The 20,673-nt window shown below is 46.5% G+C and overlaps 1 protein-coding gene and 1 long non-coding RNA gene across 7 annotated transcripts in view; one reads left to right on the top strand and one right to left on the bottom strand.

Annotated features, from left to right (window-relative positions):
- Nucleotides 1-244: 244 nt before the first annotated feature.
- On the bottom strand, nt 245-20,267 carry LOC122173761 (uncharacterized). The gene is made up of 3 exons (XR_006174521.2): nt 19,953-20,267; nt 1,478-1,596; nt 245-574 (listed from the first exon to the last, which is right to left on the bottom strand). It is a non-coding gene; the product is annotated as an uncharacterized LOC122173761 (long non-coding RNA).
- The window catches only part of PAWR (pro-apoptotic WT1 regulator), a 134,429-nt gene continuing 133,243 nt past the window's right edge, over nt 19,488-20,673 (top strand). Inside the window, exon 1 of one of the 6 annotated variants that reach the window (XM_065559728.1) lies at nt 19,488-20,001. The gene's annotated coding sequence lies outside the window, so the exon portion shown is untranslated. The other 5 variants (XR_010591118.1, XM_065559718.1, XM_042850763.2 and 2 more) reach the window with 5 other exon arrangements.

Raw genomic sequence — 20,673 nt, 5'->3', positions numbered from 1 at the left:
CATCACCCCAACACCTCACTTTAACAGCACAACATGTCAGGGTCACTGTGTAAACTAGAGGGCTGTACTCTGTTGCTTTTGTAGGCCAAGCACATTTCTTCTTCGAGTGATTGCTCATGTGTATTCCACAGTAGGTGTGCGTGCTCGCCACGTGCACCGGTGCCAGAAGTTTTCCCCCAGCAGTACCCGTAGGGGAACACCAATCATCCCCTACCCTGAAAAATAAAGCTTCAAGGAGGCTGGACTCATTTGGAAGGAAAATTTATTCATCCTCGAGCTTCTAGTTATGGGTGGCGAACCACCAGGCTCTCCTGGGCCGGTATGAGTTCAATCTGAGGGGCTCTCTGCCCAAGTTCGAGGACTTCCTCCAGGAGCGCAACAGGAAGGAGTTCAAAGCGCTGGTGGAGGAGGGCACAGCGGCTGCCAGGGCAACTCTGCAGGCAGTTTCGGATGCAGAGGACACGGCCGCGCGGTCCTTGGCCTCCGCGGTGTCCATGTGTCATGGCTCCTGCAATCTGGGCTGTCCAGCAAGGCGCAGACCTCCCTGCAGGAACTCCCATTTGACGGCAAAGCTCTGTTTGCGGAACAAATGGATACAAAGCTGCATGGCCTGAAAGACTCCTGCACGACTCTCCAGACTCTGGGTCTCTATGTTCCGGCTCCGGCTAAACCTAAGTTCAAGCCGCAGCATACTCCTGCTCAGGCTACCCAGTCAAAATACGAGACCGCTTATAAGAAGTCGCTGTATGTGTCTATGGGTGCCACTATAAGAAGCACCCATAGAGGCAGTCTTGGCCTACCCCCCAGCCTGGGTCCTCCAAGGGCAAGCAAGCGGGGAAAAGGCAGTTTTGATGGGACGCCCGGGAGCACCCTGCCAGTTCTCATCAGGGATCCACCCTCAATAAAGCTTCCCTTCTCCAATCGGTTGTGTGGTTTCCTCCTGGAGTGGTTGCGGCTGACCTCGAACCGATGGATCCTCAACACCATCTCCCGGGGCTACACCCTCCAGTTTACTTCCTCCCGGCCTAACCACCCCCAGGCTCCGTCCCTCCTGGGGGACCCCTTGCATGAGGCTCTGCTCGACCAGGAGATGGGGCGGCTCCTGGGCCTAGGAGCGGTGGAAGCAGAACCGGGGGAGTTCAAAGGCAAGAGGTACTCCTCATGCTATTTCCTTATCCCAAAGGCCAAAGGGCGGCTTAGGCCCATCTTGGACCTGCGAGGCCTGAAACAGTACATGGTGAAGCTCAAGTTCCTCATGGTCTCCATGGCCTCCATCATCTCCTCCCTGGATCCCGGGGACTGGTACGCCGCCCTCGATCTGCAGGACAAGTACTTCCACATTAATATATTCGAGGGGCACAGACACTTCCTCCATTTCACGGTGGGGCAGGAACACTGCCAATTTATGGTCCTCCCATTTGGCCTGTCCACTACCCCCAGGATATTCACGAAATGTATGTTGGTGGTGGAGGCCTACCTCAGGTGCCGGGGGGTCCAGATCTTCCCCTATCTGGAGACTGGTTGGTCAAGGGCAGCTCCCGGTTGCAGGTGCAGGATCACGTGGTACTCCTTCTGTCCACGTGCACCACTTTGGGCCTGTTGGTAAACAACACCAAGTCCATGTTAGTCCCGGTACAATGCATAGAATTTATCGGTGTGGTCCTGGACACCTCATCAGCAAAAGCCCCCCTCCCACCAGACAGGTTCGAGACCCTGAAGGGGCTCATCGACACGGTCACAAGGTTTCTGGTGACAACAGCCAGAGCGTGCCTCCAGCTCTTGGGTCACATGTCGGCGTGCATGTATGTGGTCCATCACGCCAGACTCAGGATGAAGCCCCTTCAGCTCTGGTTGGCCTCGGAGTTCTCCCAGGCAAGGGACAGGATGGACAAAGTCCTCACGGTGTCTGAGCCAGTGATCACCTCCCTACGGTGATGGTCCTTCCTGAGAAATGTGCTCTAAGGGGTCCCGTTCAGGGGCAGGTCCCCATCCTGGAACTGGTGTCCGATGCATCTGACCTGGGATGGGGGGCCCATGTGGGGAACGTTCAGACCCAAGGTCTGTGGTTGGCTCAGGATCTGACCCTCCACATAAACGTCAAGGGCAGTATGGCTGGTATGCATGGCCTTCCACTCGCACCTGGAGGGCCGGGTAGTCAGGGTTTTCACAGACAACACGGCCTCAATGTTCTATATCAACAGGCAAGGTGGGGCTCAATTCTCTGCTGTGAAGCCCTCAGGCTGTGGGACTTTTGTATAGCCCACGACATCTGCCTCCAGGCCTTCCATCTGCCGGGTGCCCGGAACGCGTGGGCAGATCGCTTGAACAGGGACTTCTCCTCTCAGCACGAGTGGTCTCTTCACCCAGAGGTGGTGCACAGACTTTTCCAAGTGTGGGGAACTCCCCAGGTGGACCTGTTCGCGACTCAGCAGAACCATTGTTGTCCCTGGTTCTGCTCTGGGCGGGCTGGGACGGGGCGCTATCTCCAATGCCTTCCTCCTGTCCTGGTCAAGCCAGTTTCTCTATGCCTTTCCCCCGTTCTTGCTGATCGGCAAGGTCCTGGAAAAGATAAAGTCGGACAAGGCTCGGGTCCTTCTGATGGCCCGGAGTGGCCCAGGCAGCACTGGTATGGAACCCTCACTGGCCTGGCGGTCGCCCCGCCGTGGCCGTTGCCATCCCGCACGGACCTGCTCTCCCAGGACCAGGGCCGCCTCCTCCACCCCAACTTAGCGGCACTCCACCTCATGGCATGGCTGCTCAATGGTGAGGTAGGGAGGAAAGGAAGGGGTTCAGCACATCCTTCTAGAAAGTAGGTGCCCTTCCACGCGCCGAGCCTACTTGGCAAAGTGGTCTCAGTTTTCCAGATGGGCGGATGAGCGGGGCGTTTCCCCGGTGGCCACTCCAATCCAGCTATTCTGGGCTACCTCCTTCACCTTAGAGCCCAGGGCCTGGCGCCCTCGTCAGTCAAGGTGCACCTGGCGGCCATATCGGCCTTCCATCCGCCAGTGCAGGGCCACACAATATTCTCCCATGCTATGACTGGCTGATTCCTTAAGGGGTTGGTTCATCTCTTCCCATATATTAGGCCCTCTGTCCTGCAGTGGGACCTAAACCTGGTGTTGGCCCGTCTCACGGGGCCCCCGTTTAAGCCGCTAACCACGTGCTCCTGGTCACACCTCTTGTGGAAGGTGGCCTTCCTGGTTGCTAGGCAGGTCTCGGAACTCAGGGCCCTGACCTCCAAGCCCCCCGTACATGGTGTTTCATAAAGATAAGGTCCAGCTCCGCCCACACCCTTCGTTCCTCCCGAAGGTGGTCTCCGCCTATCACATGGGTCAGGACATTTTTCTGCTGGTCCTCTGCCCCATGCGTCCAGTGAAGAGCGCCGCCTCCACATGCTGGAAGTGAGATGGGCTCTGGCTTTCTACCTAGAGCGGAGTAAGCTGTTCAGAAAGTCCTCGCAACTGTTCATCGCCTCAGTCGAGGGCATGAAAGGTCAGCCAATCTCCACTCAGCGGCTCTCCAACTGGATCATCTCGTGCATCCATACCTGTTATGGCCTGGCGGGAATCCCTCCACCACCAATTGTGAGGGCACACTCGACTCGAGCGCAGGCCTTGTCGGCTGCCTTTTTGGCCCATGTCCCCATCCAGGACATTTGTAGGGCTGCTACGTGGTCTTCAGTTCACACTTTCACCTCGCATTATGCAATCGTCTTCCAAACCAGGGAAGATGCCGGGTTCGGCAGGGCTATGCTCCATCCCAAGAACATGTGAACTCCTACCCACCTCCAAAAGATATAGCTTGGAATCACCTACTGTGGAATACGCACAAGCAATCACTCAAAGAAGAAAAGACAGTTACCTGTTCTGTAACTGGTGTTCTTTGAGATGTTTTGCTCATGTCTATTCCACATCCCACCCTCCTTCCCCGCTGCTGGAGTTGTCTGGCAAGAAGGAACTGAGGGTGGGGGGAGCGCGCAGCGCCCCTTATACCACGCCGTGGAAGTGCCACTCCAAGGGTCGTGGGGCGCTCCCCTACGGGTCCTACTAGGGGAAAAACTTCTGGCACCAGTGCACGTGGTGAGCACACACACCTACTGTGGAATAGACATGAGCAATGCATCTCGAAGAACACCAGTAACAGAAAAGGTAACTGTCTTTTCACGCCCCAGGGGCACCTTCCTCTTCTAGTCTCCCCTCAAACTCCCTACGTGCCACCCTTCCATCCCCTCTATTTCAGGGACCCCCAGCAACCCATCCCTTATGCCAGGGATTCTCCCCCTATGCCAGGGGCACTGTGTGACCCATTCTACCCTCTGCCATGTGGCAGGGGCTCTGTGTGTCCCCCAAGCTATTGTCCTTCATTGTCCCCCTCATTCTCTGTCCTTTCTCCCATGTTGCATTCTTGCTCATACCAAGGTCTCCTATTTCCCCACATATCCTGCCAGAAATTCCCATGTGCTCCCTCTACCAGGGGCTCTGTGCACCACCCCACTTCCCCCCATATCAGGGGCTCCGTGTGCCCCATTCCACTCCACCATTCTTATTGCTCTTCTTTCTGATAAATCATTCAGGGTGTCAAAATCAAAAAGGTTTTGGCCACTGAAGCCTAGAACATTCCCTGAAATTTTGCACTTGATCAGATGCAGCATTCAAAAGTTATGTTACTGACAAACAAGCAAAAAGAGAAATGCCATCGAGCTGAGTGTAAGATCTCACTTTGCTCAGCCAACAAACTGCTGCAGCTCTCCTGTCGTGACACAACTTTTCAATCACACAAACATGCCCACCCATCAGCTTCTCCCTGGCTGCCAGTCTCCCCAGCAACTCCTCTCTGCCCCTCCCATTGCTCTAAAGTTCCTCCTTCACCATTTGTTTTCCAGCTCTTCTTCCCAAGCTGCCTCCCTGGCTTCTGCTGCCCCTTCCTTTCCACTATAATGTTCCTCTCACCCCACCCCATTTGCTTTCTTCTTTCTAGCTACAGCTTCTCTCTGCCTTCCTCCTCTTAGCTGGTCTTTCCATCTCTCCCCTGCTTCAGTGGCTCCAGCCAAGCACTGCTTCCCTGATGCAATTGCTCTTCAGCTGCCTCTTTCCCACTGGCCTTTCTAGTCCCACACCCAGCCTCACCCTGTTTAAATACCTCCTTACCCACCTCTCCACTACTAATCCTGCTGCTTCCCGCCTACTTCTTCCCTTCTCACTCCTCCAACTCTCCCTCATTGCAAAAGTTCCCCAGCCAGCTCTTACCACTACAGCTTCTTTCCTCAGCTTGTCTTGTCTTTCTAGCACTTCAGTGGCTTCCACACACACACACACACCTCCTGCTCCACTTGTCTCTTCCTCCTCCTGTCCCTCTCCCACTACTCTTTTCCACCTACTTATCCCCCACTGCTCAGAAACACACATCCCTGATGAACTCAAAGGTTCCAATCCAATCATAAGAAATTTCTCTATTTTCCCAGCCTTTTCCTTACCCCCATTTCACTCCCCACATGACATCCCAGTTATCCTCCTTGCTTACTTCATGTCCCCTCCATCACCACTGTCAAGGCTCCTTCCCCACTCTGAACTTTACGGTACAGATGTGGGGGCCTACATGAAAACTTCTAAGCTTAACTACCAGCTTAGATCTGGTCCGCTGCCACCACTCCCCATGTGCTAATTCCCTTCCCTGGGTAGCCTTGAGAGACTCTTCACCAATTCCCTGGTGAGTACAGATCCAAACCCCTTGGATCTTAAAACAAGGAGAAATTAACCATTCCCCCTCCTTTCTCCCACCAACTCCTGGTGGATCAAGATCCAACCTCCTTGGATCTAAAAACAAGGAAAAATCAATCAGGTTCTTAAAAAGAAGGCTTTTAATTAAAGAAAAAGGTAAAAATCATCTCTGTAAAATCGGGATGGAAAATAACTTTACAGGGTAATCAAACTTAAAGAGCCCAGAGGAACCCCCTCTAGCCTTAGGTTCAAAGTTACAGCAAACAGAGGTAAACACCCTAGTAAAAGGTACATTTACAAGTTAAGAAAACAAAGATAAAACTAACACGCCTTGCCTGGCTGTTTAGTTACAAGTTTGAAATATGAGAGACTTGTTCAGAAAAATTTGGAGAGCCTGGATTGATGTCTGGTCCCTCTCAGTCCCAAGAGCGAACAACCACCAAAAACAAAGAGCACAAACAAAAGCCTTCCCCCCACCAAGATTTGAAAGTATCTTGTCCCCTTATTGGTCCTTTGGGTCAGGTGTCAGCCAGGTTACCTGAGCTTCTTAACCCTTTACAGATAAAAGGATTTTGGAGTCTCTGGCCAGGAGGGATTTTATAGAATTGTACACAGGAGGGCTGTTACCCTTCCCTTTATAGTTATGACAACCACTAATCCATTTTGGTTCTTGTACCATGCTTGTCAGTATAGTAGCTGAACACTTATTACCTTGGGGGAGGGATAGCTCAGTGGTTTGAACATTAGCCTGCTAAACCCATGGTTGTGAGTTCAATCCTTGAGGGGCCACTTAGGGATCTGGGGCAAAATCAGTACTTGGTCCTGCTAGTGAAGGCAGGGGGCTGGACTCAATGACTGTCCCTTCCAGTTCTAGGAGATAGGATATCTCCATTTATTATTATTATTTATTTTAATACCAGTCTGTCCCTACTTAATCCATCCATTGCCCACAGCCCAATTAGTCTCTCTCTAGGAATCAGCCCCTTCTCCCATTTGCCTCTACCCAGCTGATTCAATGATCATATTATTTTCTTTTGTTTTCTTTCCCATCAAGACATTTTCTGGACAGATGCTCGCTCTTAGGCTACGTCTTCATTACGGGGGGGGGGGGGGTCGATTTAAGATACGCAAATTCAGCTACGCAAATAGCGTAGCTGAATTCGACGTATCCGAGCCGACTTACCCCGCTGTAAGGACGGCGGCAAATCGACCTCCGCAGCTCCCCTGTCGACAGCGCTTACTCCTACCTGCGCTGGTGGAGTACAAGCGTCGATTCGGGGATCGATTGTCGCGTCCCAACGAGACGTGATGATTCGATCCCCGAGAGATTGATTTCTATCCGCCGATTCAGGCGGGTAGTGAAGACGTAGCCTTAGTCTCCTTCCACCTCTTCCTGAATCTCAAACAACAAGAAGAATTAGAGATTTAAAACACTTAGGCCTTGTCTACGTAGGAAAATTGACCAGCAAACTGAGAGCAGCATAAACTATTCCAGAGTAAGGTATTCTGAAATAGCTCCCTGTGTGGACACTCAATTGTGGAATAAAAGTCACTTTATTTGGAACAGTGTGTCCACTTGGAGAGCTGTTCCAAAGTAGCTATTGCAGATTAGTTTATTCCACAATAGCTATACCAATTTCCCTTTTTAGACACACTCTTAGTATGTCATCCAGTCCATCCCACTGCCAACGCAGTTTTGTTTCTGTATTTTCACTGTATTTTCTAGTGCTTTGTCTAGTCTGATTTAAATGACTCATAATGGAACTTCCACCATATCCTTTAGAAGAACATTCCACATTTTCATTTACAATGCCTTTGATGTGTACAAGTAATCAACTGATGTTTACAATCCAGTGTTTTCATGAAGAGAACTACCTATGATGTCACAAATTCTGAATTCTGAACTGTGGCATAACTGAATACATTAAGCAGGAAGAGGCTGGTTATAAAAGAGGGAATTTCTATTTATATTAAACACTTAGGTAATCAACAATGATAGGAAAGGAAGTACTGCACACCTAATTTTGCCACCTTTGCTCATGTCAATGGGACTACTTGTGTCATAAGTAAAACTGCTTGAAGCTCTTTAAAGAAAGATTTTTAAATAAAAAAAAAGCCTTGTTTCAAAAATGATGTTTTGGTTAATTGTTGATATTGTTGAAATTTATGTTTTGCAAGAAAAATTCATGCCCCTTTTTCAAAAACTTTATCAAAACAATTATCAAAATAGTTATTGTCATTTAAACAAAAACATTCATTAACATTTTTGGTAATGTCGATAAATTTTGTGAAAAAATAATAATAAAAAAACCCCCCACAAAACGATCAGTTTTGAATACTTTGAAATGAAAACTTTTTTTTTTAATTTTACTTGAAAACAGATTTCAGTTTTTTGACCAGCTCTATAAGTAAGGGCCTACTCAATCTATGTGGGGGTGGGGGGGTGGGAGTGCAGGATTTAAGTCTTTAATGAGGTTTTCATAGAATTTTGAAAAGTCTGCCAAATTTTGGCTTCAAGTTAGTGTCAAAAGAGTAAAAACAAATATATCTACAGTTTCTGGTGAAATAGATCACAGGAGGAACAATAGGGAAGTAATTAAGATTATTTCCTGTTGTGCCTATCCATAGCTGTTGAACAAATGGTACATCTGAACACTAATTGTGAATTTTCTCAGGTTTGGGGCTCTGAAATTTACATTCTTTTCAAGTAACTTTCTGTGTTAGAATTCCTTGCGCTTTTTAATACTCACTCACAGCAAAATTGATCCATGTTTAAATAAACAAATGAATTTGGTAGGCTTTGATTTTTCTCTCAAAACAGGTATGTAATTATAGTATCTTCTGAAAAACAGATCACAAATAAGTAATCTTTAAGGCACCTAAATGTTTTAAATGTCCTCCATATTTGTTTTTTAATTATATTTATAGTCATACAGATTTTGCTCCAGTTTCTCCCAAAACAATTTATGCCTAAATTTTCTCGCTGTAAGCAAGTTTTTACAGTAAAATTACACGTCTTTCAAAATATGATGTATGATGGAAAATGCTAACAACTTTAACTTCAGACATTTATTACGGTATTTTTGTAAAATTATGTTTTGCTGTATATTTTTTAAACCTCTCTCTTCCCTTGAATGTTGCTTGCCTTCCTCTCCCATAAATCCCCCACAGAAATAACATGGCCTTTCGTTGATTGCTTGTGGGGGCAAGGACTGTGATTTCTTTTGTGTTTGGTTTGGACACTGTCAGATAACTAAATTCCTAACATATTTGACTGTCTCTCTTTACAGGGATGTTCCTTTATTGTCCACGCTATTAATGGGTGTAGACGCTTGAAATATTGTTGCTAAGAAAAAAATAAAAACAAATAAAATCTCCAAATCAACTGAAGGCTCACATAAAACGTAAAACCATGCATGCAGCATCTACCAAGGCCAAGCATGTTAATCTGCATCATCTTTTTGAGGAGACCTGTAAATCATAATTCTAATTCTTTTGGGACATGGCAGTGTTATTGTCACACGTTTGGCAATGCATTCCATAATGTTCCATACTACATGGCCTGGAGGACTGCAATGTGCATCCCATTTGCCTGCAGAGAGCCCTAGTGAAGTCACTTGGGCTCTGCCAAAGTGTAGCAGGATTAGGGCCTAAACTATTTTAGTGGTTCTATATCGGTCCTTGGGAGTATCAAAATAAATGATAAGATTTATAGAGCTGTTGATGTAAAAGAGCCCTAAAGGTATCTGAGTTTCTGTTAACTAGTACACACATGACACAAATTGACAGAGAGCCAATAACTGTTGGTTTTGGTTTCTAAATATTCATATCTAAAGAGTTTTACATACTTTCTTGTTTGGAGGTATAAGACGGCAGGAGTTGGAATGGCTTTTTGTGTCATATATTGGGTCTATTAAACCAGTAAGAACAAAGTGAAATCATGGTTTAAATTAATATAAAAGGTTGGCTGTAGGGGCTGCACAACTGTTGATAAAGATGGTTGTAGCCCTTCAGTTTTAATAATAGTAGCTTGTTGGAATGTATAAAGAATCTGCATTAAGTACTAATGGAGGCCATCATATGCTGATAAACAATCTGGCAACTGCTAATGGAGGTGTTATGTACCATAAATAGAAATAAAGTTTTTTGTTCTTGATCAGATAAAAACCATATTACCTTGAATTTATAGATTTGTAATTCTGCTTCTTCTATGTGAATAATGATACCATTATTTACCCACAGACCTATTTTTCCACCTTGTTTCCATCTTATATTGCTTTTAACAAGCTTACAGAGTCATAGTTGCTTGACTATCATATGTGGGCAGTACAGTAATTAATCACTTAAAGTCGACGGGGACAGGTGAGCAAAGCCCACAGGTAAGTGGGGAACATGGAGACCTGGGAGATGGGTCGGAAACAAGAGGGAGTGTGGGCTATATTGACAGAGAGAAAGGAGGGTCAGGACAAAACTGGGAGGAAAGATCAAACCAGTATCTTAGATGCCTATATACAAATGCGAGAAGTATGGGTAATAAGCAGGAAGAACTGGAAGTGCTAAGAAATAAATACAACTATGACATTGTTGGCATCACTGAAACTTGGTGGGATAATACACATGATTGGAATGTTGGTGTGGATGGGTACAGCTTGCTCAGGAAGGATAGACAGGAAAAAGGGAGGAGGTGTTACCTTGTATATTAAAAATGTACACACTTGGACTGAGGTAGAGATGGACATAGGAGACAGACGTGTTGAGAGTCTCTGGGTTAGGCTAAAAGGGGTAAAAAACAAGGGTGATGTCATGCTAGGAGTCTACTACAGGCCACCTAACCAGGTGGAAGAGGTGGATGAGGCTTTTTTTAAACAACGGACAAAATCATCCAAAGCCCAAGATTTGGTGGTGATGGGGGACTTCAACTATCCGGATATATGTTGGGAAAATAACACAGCGGGGCACAGACTATCCAACAAATTCTTGGACTGCATTGCAGACAACTTTTTATTTCAGAAGGTTGAAAAAGCTACTAGGGGGGAAGCTGTTCTAGACTTGATTTTAACAAATAGGGAGGAACTCGTTGAGAATTTGAAAGTAGAAGGCAGCTTGGGTGAAAGTGATCATGAAATCATAGAGTTTGCAATTCTAAGGAAGGGTAGAAGGGAGAACAGCAAAATAGAGACAATGGATTTCAGGAAGGCAGATTTTGGTAAGCTCAGACAGCTGATAGGTAAGGTCCCATGAGAATCAAGAGTGAGGGGAAAAACAACTGAGGAGAGTTGGCAGTTTTTCAAAGGGATACTATTAAGGGCCCAAAAGCAAGCTATTCCGCTGGTTAGGAAAGATAGAAAATGTGGCAAAAGACCACCTTGGCTTAACCACGAGATCTTGCATGATCTAAAAAATAAAAAGGAGTCATATAAAAAATGGAAACTAGGACAGATTACAAAGGATGAATATAGGCAAACAACACAGGAATGCAGGGGCAAGATTAGAAAGGCAAAGGCACAAAATGAGCTCAAACTAGCTACAGGAATAAAGGGAAACAAGAAGACTTTTTATCAATACATTAGAAGCAAGAGGAAGACCAAAGACAGGGTAGGCCCACTGCTTAGTGAAGAGGGAGAAACAGTAACAGGAAACTTGGAAATGGCAGAGATGCTTAATGACTTCTTTGTTTCGGTCTTCACCGAGAAGTCTGAAGGAATGCCTAACATAGTGAATGCTAATGGGAAGGGGGTAGGTTTAGCAGATAAAATAAAAAAAGAACAAGTTAAAAATCACTTAGAAAAGTTAGATGCCTGCAAGTCACCAGGGCCTGATGAAATGCAACCTAGAATTCTCAAGGAGCTAATAGAGGAGGTATCTGAGCCTCTAGCTATTATCTTTGGAAAACCATGGGAGACGGGAGAGATTCCAGAAGACTGGAAAAGGGCAAATATAGTGCCCATCTATAAAAAGGGAAATAAAAACAACTCAGGAAACTACAGATCAGTTAGTTTAACTTCTGTGCCAGGGAAGATAATGGAGCAAGTAATTAAGGAAATCATCTGCAAACACTTGGAAGGTGGTAAGGTGATCAGGAATAGCCAGTATGGATTTGTAAAGAACAAATCATGTCAAACCAATCTGATAGCTCTTTTTGATAGGATAACGAGTCTTGTGGATAAGGGAGAAGCTGTGGATGTGGTATACCTAGACTTTAGTAAAGCATTTGATACGGTCTCGCATGATATTCTTATCGATAAACTAGGCAAATACAATTTAGATGGGGCTACTATAAGGTGGGTGCATAACTGGCTGGATAACCGTACTCAGAGAGTTGTTATTAATGGTTCCCAATCCTGCTGGAAAGGCATAACGAGTGGGGTTCCGCAGGGGTCCGTTTTGGGACCGGCTCTGTTCAATATCTTCATTAACGACTTAGATATTGGCATAGAAAGTACGCTTATTAAGTTTGCAGATGATACCAAACTGGGAGGGATTGCAAGTGCTTTGGAGGACAGGGTCATAATTCAAAATGATCTGGACAAATTGGAGAAATGGTCTGAGTTAAACAGGATGAAGTTTAACAAAGATAAATGCAAAGTGCTCCACTTAGGAAGAAAAAATCAGTTTCACACATACAGAATGGGAAGAGACTGTCTAGGAAGGAGTACGGCAGAAAGGGATCTAGGGGTTATAGTAGACCACAAGCTAAATATGAGTCAACAGTGTGATGCTGTTGCAAAAAAAGCAAACATGATTCTGGGATGTATTAACAGGTGTGTTGTGAGTAAGACACGAGAAGTCATTCTTCCGCTCTACTCTGCTCTGGTTAGGCCTCAGCTGGAGTATTGTGTCCAGTTCTGGGCACCGCATTTCAAGAAGATGTGGAGAAATTGGAAAGGGTCCAGAGAAGAGCAACAAGAATGATTAAAGGTCTTGAGAACATGACCTATGAAGGAAGGCTGAAAGAATTGGGTTTGTTTAGTTTGGAAAAGAGAAGACTGAGAGGGGACATGATAGCAGTTTTCAGGTATCTAAAAGGGTGTCATAAGGAGGAGGGAGAAAACTTGTTCACCTTAGCCTCTAAGGATAGAACAAGAAGCAATGGGCTTAAACTGCAGCAAGGGAGGTCTAGGTTGGACATTAGGAAAAAGTTCCTAACTGTCAGGGTGGTTAAACACTGGAATAAATTGCCTAGGGAGGTTGTGGAATCTCCATCTCTGGAGATATTTAAGAGTAGGTTAGATAAATGTCTATCAGGGATGGTCTAGACAGTATTTGGTCCTGCCATGTGGGCAGGGAACTGGACTCGATGACCTCTCGAGGTCCCTTCCAGTCCTAGAATCTATGAATCTATGAATCCTGGTTAACCTTGTTTCGTTGTTATGTTGCTGATCAATTAGGGAACATGCTCATTTAAATTTGCGCAATACTCCCTTATAACGTCATTTGGCAGCCGCCTGCTTTGTCCACTGCTTGCAGGAAGAGCAGCCCGTCGGAGCTAGCTGGTGGGGGCTTGGAACCAGGGTGGACCGGCAGCCCCCCATCAACTCTCCGCTCCCCTAAGTTCCCTGTGCGGCAGCCGCCCAGCAGGCAATCAATTGTCGGCAGTTCAGCTGTCCCTCCCCCCACTGCCATGTGCTGCTCCTGCCTTCTGCCTTGGAGCTGCTCCTGGGAGCCTCCTGCTTGCTGTGCTGGGGATGGTGCGGGCTGTCAGGGTGTCCCATTCCCCCCTGCTCCTGCACCCCACTTACCCCATCTCCATGGGGGGGTGGACGACAACACACAGGGCTCAGGATGGAGGGAGCTTCCTGGGAGCAGCTGCTGTCTAAACTTGCTATCTACTTAAAAAGGCAATGTACTTAGAGTGGGGTCAGCATACTTAAAGGGGCAATCTCTTTCACACAGGGTGTGTGTCTCTGTCTCTGTCTGACATGCTGTCTCCCCTCCCTCCATTCGTGCTGCCTTGTAGAGTGTGAGGCTACATTAACAACAATGGGTTAACCCTTGAGGGCTCAGCCAAAAGCTAGTTCATCATTTAGCAGTAAGGCATTCCCTGGGAAATATCCCACCCTTTTCCACCCTCTGACTTCACCACCGCAACCTAGCTTCACAATCTGTGTACAATATTAATTTGTTTGTTTAAAACTTATACTGTGTGTGAGTGTGTATATATATATGTATATATGTATATATGTATATGTCTTTTGTCTGGTGAAAAAAAATTCCCTGGAACCTAACCCCCCCATTTACATTAATTCTTACGGATAATTGGATTTGCTTAACATCGTTTTGCTTAAAGTCACATTTTTTCAGGAACATAACTACAACGTTAAGCGAGGAGTTACTGTAGTGTATACTTTTAAAATTATTTTAAGAATGTGAGGCCTCGGTACACTATGGTAGTTAGGGCAGTAGAAATATTGGTAATAGTGGGGAAAAATGGAGTTTGATGCAATGGGAATAAAGTAGACTTTGTAATTAAATACTCATCAGTAGTCTTTAAAATTTTATATAGGACTGGGTGCATATTTAAATTAAATCTGTTCTATTTGGGACAGTTTATTAATCATGGAATTGAGATTATACTGCTTTGGCTTTCATACTATAAACATGATGACCCTTTTAATGTGTTTTATAGTTGCTAGAATCTCTGCCTTCAGCTAACATATTATCTTTTATACATTTGCCATCCTTTATACATTAAAGGTAATCTGTGTGCATTTTCTTTCTGTTATATTTCAATGCAACAACCACCACAATACAGAAAAGGAAAAATGTTTTCCTCTCTCAAGGTTTCAAGTTCTGTGCTTCAGCTTTTTAGCCTTTCTATTACTTGTCACGTCAAGGGCAGAGCTAAGGTGAGCAACTGTTTAAGGATGAGCTCAAAAAGTGAGTGGCCTCTGTGAAGAAGGCAGCATTTGATTAACATATTTATAGTATCAATAGGGATTTCATTGCAATTTTGAGGCTGTGAGTCCAAGAACAGAGTTTCCATGATGGAAATGAATGGGAGTTAAGCACCTTAATTCCTTTAAGGATCTGGGTCTTTATTACATTGAGGTCAAGAAGGATAAGAAAATAAGTTGCCTTTTCTCAAGTGCAAAAATGAGACTGAAAGGTATGGACTTAGTGTCAATCTTAAATGCTAACACTAGTGACTAGAACAGAGGTGGGCAAACTAGGAGGTGGGGGCCAGGCCACGACCCCGTCCCCTAACCGGCCCTCCATACAATTTACTAAACCCGATGCGGCCCTCAGGCCCAAAAGTTTGCCCGCCCCTGGACTACAACATAATTAAGTGGGAGATCCTTGTAGAGAGAAATCTTATCAGTAGGTAAGTACTGTGACACTAAACTTCAGGAGAGGGATTTAAAGAACAAATGAGGAAGTTAGTAACAACTTAATGGGAAAGTTGGGAAATGAAAATCAACATAATCACCATGTGGGCTGCCTAAGCATGTCTTATCAGAGTCACAGGTGGTATGCATAGCTAAGAACAAGGAGCAAGAAAAATACCATGCTAAATGGCAGGAAATACGAGATTTTTCACACTAAAATAATCTTTTTAAAAAAGTAACCTAACAAGTGATAACAGAACAGAATTTACATTTTGGTAGATAAAATGTAAAATGGAGATTAAGAGGGAATTTGAAAAACAAACAGCTACCAGTGTAAAGACAAATATGAAACTCTTTGAGTATCCGAAAAGTAGGAAGCCTGCTGGTGAGACAGAATGTGTGGCCAGAGGGCAATCAGAAAGAATGCTCCACAGTTATTCTTCAAGGCCCCGAGACTACATAATAAACCCCTGCACCTTATTCTTCAAGGCCCCGAGACTACATAATAAACCCCTGCACCTTGGCAGAGTCCCACTGAAGTCCATGTGCAAGGGGCAATATTCAAGTTCTATGGATAAGGCCTCAAGTTCTGAAATTCTTCTGACTTACGTTGCAGCCATCAGAAAGGTAATTCTGAGTAACAGAACAGAGAGACAGAAGAGAGGGGCATAAATGAGCATTTGGGAAACTCATCCCACAAGGTTAAGGTCTTATGTATACCTGGGTGAGGCAGGGTGAGGGGTTTGAAGTACAGGGGAAGGTAAGTACCACCATGAGGAATGGAAGTGGGTGAACATCATTAAGAGGAGCCTGAGATAGAAAAAGAGAAGAGGAAACAGGGTAGCAGTGTGGGGATGGGGATGGGGGTGGAAGTGGGGGAGGATTTGAGCTGAGGTGGAGGAGGCAGCAGCATGAATGGGTGAGGCAATACTGGGATTTTGTGAGGGGATGAGGTGCAGTGTGGGGGTATTTTACGGAGGGTGGGGATAGTAGCAAGGGAAAGGATGGAGAAGAGGAATTGAGGCAGTGGGTTGGGATTTCATGGGCAAGGACTGAAGAAGGGGTATTTCACGAGGGAGGTTGGTGAGATTTAATCAAGGGGTGGTGGTCTGAGGCACGGTTGTCACCAGATGTGGCTTGAGATAAGACAGTGAGGGTGATTTACTGGCAGTAGGGGAGTGCTGAGACAGTGGGCATGTAAGTGACAGTGGTTTGAAGTGATGGACTTGAAGAATATTCAGCAGGGGAAGTTTGAGGCAGTAGGAAGGTAGATTTAATGGGATGGGTTTGAGGCACTGGAAGTGATTTCACTGATGATTCTTACTTAGGGAGCTTCATAGGGGTGGTGAGGCAACAAGCTGTACTGGCTGTATCGGGGGAAGAACACTGGGAATGTTAGTCGGAGGATTTTCAAGGGGGAGGAGGCAGCAAGGGAGGAAGATAGGGTAATTTCATTCGGGGAGATGAGGCTGGGGGGGTAGTGGCAGGGAGATGGCTCTAGGGAGAGTGGGTATTTCATAGGGGGGTTAGGTAAAGTGGGTGGGGTGGAACTAAAGTAGAGGAGAGAGAGAGAGAGTGTGTGTGTGTGTGAGAGAGAGAGAGAGATGGTGGAGTTCACCAGAAGGGGGAGATTTTTCTAAAAGTGGTGAGGTGGGGAAAGGGTAAATTTCAGTGGGGAAATGAGTACAGAGGATTTTCACTGGGTTTGGGAAGTTGTGTGTAGCAGACAAATGGAGAAATGCCATGAAGTTGAGTTCAGGGCCTTGCTTCATTAGGACAATAATGTACATTTCTTTAACATTTTACTATCCCGCCCTTGTAAACTGCCTCTTTGCATAAGTCTATGTTAAAATCTACATTTGCATGGAATTTGGGGGGGGGGGTGTTGGGTAATTTGGTTGCACTGCTAGAAGGAGACAGAAACATTAGACAATTTGCAACCTTTTAAAAAGGAACCAGTTTTAAGGTGCATAGTCTCAATACATACTAAATTTCCCCAAGTTTTTAAGAATGCACACCAGGTTTAACCATATACATTTGAAACATGAGCATTTATTGTTTTTTGATTTACAAAGGAGGTTAAAATTAGCCTTCCAAATCCTGGTTGCAACCTTAACTAAGGAGAAGAGAAGAGACTCTCACTCCATAATAAAAGCTATGTAAAATTCACTATTTTAGGCTTATGATCCTCTGTCTGCATGCTGTTTAATACGTAACTTATGAAATAAAAGTGCATTTCTAGACCTTGAAAATATCATGTGCTTAAGATTTTTAGAAGGAAAAGGCTGTTCTGAAAATGTTTTCCAACTTTGTAAGTTTCTCCCAATTGCGGCTGAGGAAAACATGCAGTGAGATACTAAAACTATTTGGGACTTTATCCCTGAAAGATCACCAGCACAGACATCCTTATTAAGATGCAAACATCTGACAGTCAGCATTTTTGCATTGGGCACTTAAACCAACCTCACCACAACATAACTTCTGTTAATAAATAACAGACTGTGAGGGTCACAGAGCTTTTTTTGGCATTAAAAAACAACAACACATTTTTTGAGAAGCAAAAACATCTAACAATGGCTGATGCAGCTACAGCCCAGAAGGGGTAGAAAATGTACACAATATATTACATGGAAAGAATAGTTTCTCTACTTCGGGTCCGTTTTTAGCTATTCTTTTGCCTCATCAGCGACTCTGGGGAGTGTGTGCAGTGGAGAACAATTGGTATTGTGTTGGATGCATCTCTCTCTGAAGAGAATGCCCCTTTGCATATTGTCAGGAAGAATGCTACAGAGTGGAAGCAATGTCTGCCACATAAATTCAGAACTCATCTGAAGGATATTAAATTTTACTGTTTTTACATTTCAATCATTTTCAAAACTGACAGCTCTATGGCCTGTGGAATAACAAAAACAAACAAACAAAAGAAACAAACCACCACAATCAAATCTGAGAATTTTCTTTTTTTGAGAAGGTTTAGACAAAAACGTCATTGATAAGTGGAAATTAGAAAAATGTCAACCAGCCGTAGTATGTACATATTGCTGAGTGAATACTGTGGTAAATAATTTTAGTGCTGGTGCAGAATTAACTTTTCTGAAGTTACTATCCTGCTTATTATTGAAAGTGTTCCAAAATATCCCAACGGATTAAATTTTATGATTTGGACTATTCCCTTGCCTTGAAAAATACAAGAGAAATCATTCTAGACTGACAAGTGTCAAGTGTGAACTTTTTTTCTTCACATGTGCCCCTCAAAAATACTGTCACAGAGAGTGAAACTTAGAAGTGAATTAAGTGATCACCATAGAGCCATTGAATGGCCAGGTGACAGAGTGCTAACACTGGAGGGGAGAGCAGGGAGGAGAGGTACATGAGGTCAAAGTAGAACCATGGACTAAGTCTATTATTTATATTGTAGGAATGCCTAGATGCCCCATTCAGTGTATAGGGCATCATTGTGCTAAACACACAATGAACCATCCCTCCCCCCCCACCCCTGAAGAGGTTACATTTTAAAATCCATTAAGAGTTTTATTAACCAGATGGCCAAATTTGCAATGGATTTTGAATGAGATAGGAAAGAGATGGATGGATGATAATGAGATATGCTCCAACTTCCACAGTTCCAGGTATCTGGATTTCCTTCGTTTACGACACAAACTTCTATATCATGCTACCACATCTCCCTCCCACTGTCCCAAGATGCCTGCGTCTACTGAAATAAGCAAATCATTCAGTTTAGTTAATATACCCCTTGTGAACCAGGATTAGGTGGATCATGAAGTTCCACGATATTAAAACTGCTAATGTCTAAAAACTCCATTACATTTCAGGGTATCTACCATGATATTCAGGGAAATAAACCTTGGTTGATCATGCTTCCTAGGCTAGCTTCTGCCAGTTAATAGGAGGAATAAAACACCAGTAACACATGACCAGAGCTCAAAGAGCCGAGATACTATTAAACCAATTGTTTCTTACATGTATTGCAGGTAGGATCTGACAATGGTTCTGTTGAATAAGAACACCCTTTCTCAAATCTTTGGATTTAAACTTCTTGAGGTTCTGAAGTTTTCATATAAATTTATATATCTCCTTTCCTGTCTGGAACCATAAGCACAAGGCAGGAAAGGATGTTCTCATGGTATTTCTGGTCAGACTGTAGGGCCAGAAACCTTCCCAAAGACCCATTATCATTATTATTTATGTATATTGTGGTAGCACCTGGAAAACCAAGATCATATTGTGCAAGGTACTGTACAAACACAGACTGTCATTGTGCCAGAGACCTCACAATCTACATTTTCCAGCCCGCTTTGCAGATGGACGAGCTGGGGGCAATTTTGGGGATAACCTCTGAGCTGTGGGAATGGTTAACCAACCCCCCGAGTGGGTGGCGCTCGCCTGTTTCTGTAAACACAGGTGGACTCCCACTAGGTGAGAACGAGGCATCTCAGCTGGGGACCGGGCTTTCGGCAAGGCAGAGCTGTTTGCGGGCTCTCCCCACACAGGGACACAGCGCAGCGGCCGTATTGGCGAACCGGGAAGCGGGCGGGTTCGCACCGCTCTGCGCTTACGGACTCGAACTGCCCCATAAGGACCCTCCCGAGCCCCGCAGAGAAGCCGGGTCCCCGTGTCCGACGCCTCGCTGGGCTCGCCACGTGCGGGCAGGTGTCCCCGCGGGGCTGGCGTCGCCCGGGGGCGGGCGCTGCGGGTAGGACGCCGCGCTCCCGGGCACTGGCAGGGCGCCCCCCCTCCTCCCCCGCACCCCATTGTTAAAGCCCTCTCGGCCGCTTCCGCCCGCGCTTCGGCTCTGCTCGCCGCCGCCCGGCCCGGGGCGCTCGGGAAACTTCGGAGCAGCCGTTCAGCTCCTTCCGGGAGTGGGGCAGTGCGAGCCGCCGCGACTCACCTGGAGCCGGGGCAGGCAGCGCCACGGCCCCTTTCCCCGCAGCGGCGAGGTAGGTGAGCAGCCCCGTCCGGGAGCGGGGCGGCGCGGCGCGGCAGTCGCTGCTGCAGGAGGGGGTGGTGCGGGGACGGGGCTGCGCGGCGGAGCCTCCCCTGGCGGGGTGGCCCCCTGCAGCGGGTAACGTAGAGCCCCCGCCGGAGGGCCCGGGACTAGCCCGGTAGTTACTCCCCCTCCCCACCCTAGAGCAGGTTGGGGGGCGCTCGCTGCTCTGGCCCTGCTGGGGTAGGGGGGCGCGGGAGCAGCCGGAGCGTGTGGAGCGGGGTGACTTGCTGGGGGGGGGGGCTTCCCATGGGGGGTTAACACTCACAGGGGGATTGTTGGAGGGGTGGACAGACGCCCTGGGGGGGGGGGGCTTTTTTTGTTTTTTGTTTTAGGGGGATGAGCGGTGCTTTCCCGTGGGGGGAGCCGAATAGGGGCTGTCCTGGGGGAGGGGTGTGGGATTGTTGGGGGGAGTTCATAGGGGCCTCCTGGATGTGGGAGGGGGGGGCTAGTGAGGGGCCCCCTAGGGTGGAAGTGGGCCCGGGTGGGGGGGGCTAGTGAGGGGCCCCCTAGGGTGGAAGTGGGCCCGGGTGGGGGGGGCTAGTGAGGGCCCCCCTGGGGGCGGTTGGGGGGGGCTAGTGAGGGGCCCAGGTGGGGGGGTAGTGGGAACGTGGGTTGAGCGGCG

The sequence above is a fragment of the Chrysemys picta genome, chromosome 1, assembly GCF_011386835.1.
Source record: "Chrysemys picta bellii isolate R12L10 chromosome 1, ASM1138683v2, whole genome shotgun sequence".
Taxonomy (NCBI): domain Eukaryota; kingdom Metazoa; phylum Chordata; order Testudines; family Emydidae; genus Chrysemys; species Chrysemys picta.
This window is presented reverse-complemented; position numbering and strand designations above follow the sequence as displayed.